The 6,000-nt window shown below is 45.9% G+C and overlaps 1 protein-coding gene across 9 annotated transcripts in view; it reads left to right on the top strand.

The window, feature by feature from the left end:
* Window positions 1–1,667: 1,667 nt before the first annotated feature.
* Window positions 1,668–6,000, top strand: part of LOC135374598 (uncharacterized) — a 40,979-nt gene continuing 36,646 nt past the window's right edge. For 4 of the 9 annotated variants that reach the window (XR_010417010.1, XR_010417021.1, XR_010417009.1 and 1 more), the window contains exons 1-3: window positions 2,419–3,580; window positions 5,015–5,093; window positions 5,770–5,868. The gene's annotated coding sequence lies outside the window, so the exon portion shown is untranslated. The other 5 variants (XR_010417014.1, XR_010417011.1, XR_010417015.1 and 2 more) reach the window with 5 other exon arrangements.

Raw genomic sequence — 6,000 nt, 5'->3', positions numbered from 1 at the left:
TATATTTCCGGTCTAGAGGGAAAAACACGAGGTCGAAATGTGTCGAATAGTGCGTTTATTGTGGCGCCACCGCGGTCATTACGGAATGAAGGAAGCGAAATATGACGCCATCAGCTACCTTATTTTTTACGTCAGCTGAAAAGTGACAATCTTGCATGGAAACATTTGCCCTAAAGCTCTTTCCAAAAACCACGTGCAAAAACGAAACTGTTACATTTCCGGTCTAGAGGGAAAAGCACGAGGTCGAAATGCGTCGAATAGTGCGTTTATTGTGGCGCCACCGCGTTCATTACGGAATGAAGGAAGCGAAATATGACACCATCAGCTACCTTATTTTTTACGTCAGCTGAAAAGTGACAATCCTGCATGGAAACATTTGTTCTAAAACTCTTTCCAAAAACCACGTGCACAAACCGAACTGTTACATTTCCGGTCTAGAGGGGAAAACACACGTCGAAATGCGTCGAATAGTGCGTTTGTTGTGGCGCCTACCACAGTCGTTTAATGAATGAAGAAAGTAAAATATGACAGCATCAGCTACGTTATTTTTTACGTCAACTGAAAAGCGACAAATCTGCATGGAAACTTGCATCTGTCCTAAAGGGCCTTCCAAAAAACACGTGGAAGAACGAAAGAACGAAAGTATATATAATTCCTTCAATTTGAACGAGTGCGGGGGTTGCGGGCCAAATCGAAGAGCCTTCTTTTCTAGATAGCACCAGTGGAGCGAGTGCAGCACCCGTCTTGCCACTTGCGCTCCGCACGCACCATGCACTGAAGTGAGGGTGTAGAACATGGAGGAAGGAAACACAAGGAGCGGCCCCTCCGACAGTTTTCTATCGGGACGAGCGTAGCCGGCCTCGCATTGCATTCTGGGATGCTCCTGTCTACCACGTGACCGTTCACGTGACCCTCCAGACAGCACGGCTCCAGCCTCCAGCAAAGCAGACGACGCGAGCTGTAGTTGTGTTGCAGTTCAGATGGCAGTATTACGGTGAACGCGTGCTTGCACTTTATTTCTGTGTGTTACGAATGTTTACTGTTCTATTAGAAGACCAGTCACAGTGTGCAGAACGCAAAAGGAGTACGCGGGACCGGAAACCTTACGTGTGGCAACGGTTACTTCCAACGTATGTACTTTTCTTGACTAAGTGGTTAAGAATGCCGTTCCATTAATCAGATTTGTACAATTGAAGATATGAAATGAATCTGCGGCAGAGTTTGAGGTCCCAAATGAACAATTCAAGATGACTCGAAGACACACGGGCGACTAAAGCAAGTTACCGTGTACTTACGAACAAAACGCGTTCCCGTGACAGAGCTGATTTCAGTTCAACGAGAGCGACAGCCGGGACAGGAACACATTACCATACGTCGTTCCTACGACGGTGCTCACATTTTCACAATAAATTACTTCCAAGAAGCAAAATCATACGGACAGCAGCGCGAGAAACAAAGCATTGCAAAACCGAAACTTTAGAGGGGATCACGTGGTGGACAGGAAGCAATGGCGATTTTGACCCGAGCGACCGCTAGAGGGTGGCTACGCTAGTCTGGAGGGAAGAGCCGCTCCTTGTGTTTCCTTCCTCCATGGTGTAGAACTACCTGTTGCAGAAGAAAGGGAGAGGATAGAGGATAGTCGTGATCAAAGCCGATCGTATCCGAAGGTCATGCTAATGGCGGCGTATTTGTTGTTGTAAGTGCTTGTAAGTTTTCTGTAGTTTCTATATATGTTCGTGCGTGACGTGCTGCAGCGCTTCAAGTATGTCATTAGCTGTGAGAATTTCAACGTATCTCTGCACAAGTGTCAACACTTGTGAGTGCGAGCGTGAGGAGGTAATTGTTAACGCCTTGTAATGCGTAGTGTCAGTTTTGTTTTTCATTGTGTCGCATGCAGAGTCTGTCTAAGCACGATCAGAGGCAACTTCTAGGTAGGTGTTGAAATGCTAAAACACACATATTCGTGTCTGACATACAAACTTTCCAACAGTGCGTAAATAGTGAGCTCTGGCAATGCGAAAATTAAGCTCGAGACCGCGTGGAAACGCATATGCCAGGCCTCTTTCCCTTCATATTTCGAAGTTCACAAAGTGAAGTCACGTACGGCTTGCGTCATTTGGGTTATACTATTGTTCGATATTTCCTGGGACACAAATTCACGTATCTGTATCTTGCGGTAAGTGCTCTGTCACCAGTGGAAAAAATAACACCTCGTCTTCATGTCTTTGTGAAGGACACACCCCACGGCATTGATGGCTGCAGGATCAAAGTTCACCGTGTCTTCTTCCGGGTCTGGGGTAACACCCAAACGTTCGCATGCGTTCACTGTCGCCCTCAGGAACTCTTCGTAGGTTTCCCTTGTCTTGCTTACCATGAGGGCGAAGACTGGTGGAACTACACTCTGCCCCAAAGGTACAAGTACGAAGTAGAGTTGCCGAAACCAATTAGGCACCAGGTCAAAGTTCCCATCCATGAACCACAGGTCGTTCCATGCCAAAATCCTCAGGCACACAGGAGACCCAAAAATTAGCAGCCTCTCGTTGCCACTGCCTGCGCCGTTGTCATAGAATAGGAAGTGCTCTAGTTGAAGTCCCTCATTTGTGGACCATGGCTCTTCGACGATAAGGTCTGAAAGGCTGGCCGGCACAGGAGGGTAACGTGATGATCACCGCTGTCGAATGCTTCGCCTGATGCTTTGTTCACTCTTTAGCATGCCCTTCTTTTCTCTTGTAAGTTCTACCGTGCACTGAGAAATCACGGCAGCAGGTGGCGCCACTGTACAATGAGATAGTTCCTTGATCTTCGTCCGGACCTTCCTCATTGATTTTGCAGACATCTGGGGAATGATAGTGAGGGGTCGAGACCATTATTCCACCAGCAGACGTTATTGCTGCCCCTTAACAAGCTCCTGTCCTGTGGACACAGTGCCAACGGGTACCAGTCTTCAGGAGCTTCTGCTTCGTGTACTGATATCCTTTGAACGTCAAGCATTCACTGCCCTTTGCTGTTTTCAGAATTTTCGTTTTGCTGATCTGAAATATATGTAGGAAGGTATTTCCATGTGGGCTTAGGCTTTCCACAGTGTGCTAAGAAAAAGTCGGGATCGGATCCCAATACTGACAATACAATGACTCAAATAATTAAGGTAGCTAAAAGCATAGTAGGTACTACTTACCTAAGGGTGCCCCCAGGGACGTGGTGGTTGCTGCCACGTTACCACGGTCCAGAGGAAAGTACCAGTGTGCCCTGCTGAGCGTTTCTTTTCCTTTCTACAATTAAACCATGGTCCGTGTGGGGAAGGTGAATGCACTTCACTTCTTGTTACCCCGCGCTCTGGGCAAATCCCTTCAGAGTAGGATGCCTTTTATCCCTGCCTTGTATCCACAGATCTTACCAGTAATTGTGCCTTCCTAAGCTTTTCTCTTATGTTCCACAGACAAACCTATGGCCCCTGTGAACAAGGTAGATGACCTGAGTGAGTTCTTTGACCACTTTCACGGGGAACGTTCGCCGAAACAGTGAAGCTGGCATGGGTTTTCCCCATGACACAATTTTCTGTGCCACGGTTCTACGACTAAATGTGAGTCGTCGACTCTTCGTTTGTTATCTTGTAAACCGTCATCTGACCTCTGTGGCCAAGGGAAGTGAGCTTCGTCCACTGGCCTTCGCGTATTGTAGAACACTTTCTCATGGTTTAAACGCTTATAACATCCTCAGGTTCCCCCTGTATGTCGCCTTTTTTTTTTTTTTTTCAGTCTCTCTTGGTATTATTATCCCTTCTCTTTTTCGAAGAGGCGCAAATAAATTGCGTGGAGCGAAGTTGGCCCAAAACACACTATCTCCACGTTGCAGCATATCGCAGTATAGGGTACCTCCTGTTTGTAGTCCTCCTCCTTTTTTTGTGTGTGGGTGCCTTTTTATCACTTGCTTCACAACCTCGCGCCCACTCTAGTGATTGTTACGAGGAACATTTTCTCTGGGAACATTTCTTCCGGGGCATTTTTTATGTTTCCTGCGGACAGGAACTTCAACTTCCACTCAAGGAACCCTTCTCTTCGAAGGTTCTCCCTCTACCTCACGTGACCGTGTCAGCGGTGCTATTGAGTGTTGTAATCGGAAAAACGTGTGTACCAATCTAATAAGCCCTATTATACTGGCCATCTAGAACATTATTTTCATGGTTGTGCTCCTTTACCAACACGATAAGATCGATCCTAGCTGCTCCATTGCACTAAGATGACTTTGCTCCGCCTGGCATCACCATCAATGTCTGACTAGTGAAATCTGCGTTTTCTGCATGAAAACTCTGTGTGAGCGGCGTTACATTGAAAAAAGGGGATATGTCATGCTCCTGGATTTTGTTCAATTTCTGCCAAGTCACACATTCGAAAACGGTGCTAACAGGATGTGCATGTAGAGTAGACAAATACATACATGTTCCGCAGTTTGCATTTGCATTATTCGAGGAAACCCAGCTGTAATTACTTTACAAAATATTCACTTCTAGTTTCCTTTCACACATTCTGTCATCCCTGTCAGCAGGATGGTCTTATGTGCCAGAATGCTACCCATTCAAAATTGTAACTTCAAGGCAAACTTGCAATCCCTTCCTTCTTATGAGCCGAAACATAAAATAATTGATACATTAAATGAACGACACGATTATCAAGATCCCAGCCATGCAGTGTGAAAAGCGATATTCCATATCTAGAGCCATAACTCAGAACCCGTAGCCCTCCTACAAATGGGCTGAAACCAGCATATCAACAAGTGCCTTCTACTGCTGCAGGTTGCACCCTATAGCTATGTGCATGTTATCAGAGATACAAATAATAGGGAACAAAATGGGGGTGGCTGGCTGACTGGAAGTTACTTGGGACCACACATTTATTAGCAGTGAAAGGAAACAGAAATGTACGTTGTGCCTTGAAATTTGAAAAATGTGCAAAATAAACATTGCAGCAGAACTTTGACTCTTACAGAATTGGACACACCTATTTTTGCTTCATTTCAGACCCTTACTTCATCTCGGGGAGCCCTGTATATGGAAACTTGCGCCAACATACCCTCGTCATCGATAGCACTTTATTTAGGTGAATATGGTGCAATACTTTTCTCCGTGCTAAGGGTAGCATGGGGACCGACTGCTTGGGGGCCTGCGCTCACCCGGAACTTTCCCAGGGGGTGCGTACCCGATAAGTCCCCTGAAACCCTTCCTGACCTATGTGTATGCCCCCTCCGGCAGATTTTAAGCGATCCGCCTATGTGAGGTAGTTCTGTGAAGGATATAATGGCAAGCATCACAGTTACTGCATTTCTGTAGTGTAAGCCTGTACGTTGCTACGGTTGAATTTACGGCCATCAAACTGCATTATTGTATGCTGTAGGTGATACTATGTCACTCACCTTATGCTGTTGCACTTAGAACCAGTGGAGTGGCCAGTACTTTTTTTAATGTGGGGACTAGGACCCCCATAGAAGCAGTAGAGGTATAGTATATCAAATGAAACCGTGTGTTGAAAAACAAACAATATCTGGTAGACATATATGCTGCAGGTTGATAAAGTGACCACTAGGTATTGTCCAGCCAGTGCTTGAGTGCATAGCGGATCCCCCTGAGCCGACTGTGAAGAAATAGTGCGACATCTACATAGTTGACTCTATTTGACAGTGACCCTGCTGGGAACTGCTGAGTGCTATGCATTGTTCTGCTTGATGACTCTAGGGTGTGCACTGTAGGGTTCATTGATAGCTTTAAATTTATTTCAGCGAAGGAACATGTTCTATGGTTGTTCAAGGTACAGTGGCAGGATGAAGACCCATGGGTATGGGTGTGGGTATCCTAACCACAGCAGTTACTGTTGAAAGGTAGGTAAATTTCCGTGTCTGCCTCCATGTTTTGTATGTATACAATGTGTAAGTCGGTGTCCAAGACAGTTGTAACAAAGCAGCTCATAACCTGAATGATACGTGTATCACGCATCACAGGGACGTATCGTT

The sequence above is a fragment of the Ornithodoros turicata genome, unplaced genomic scaffold (assembly GCF_037126465.1).
Source record: "Ornithodoros turicata isolate Travis unplaced genomic scaffold, ASM3712646v1 Chromosome85, whole genome shotgun sequence".
In the NCBI taxonomy this organism is placed as follows: Eukaryota; Metazoa; Arthropoda; class Arachnida; order Ixodida; family Argasidae; genus Ornithodoros; species Ornithodoros turicata.
Note: the sequence above shows the minus strand (reverse complement) of the source record. Positions and strands in the feature narration are given on the sequence as shown.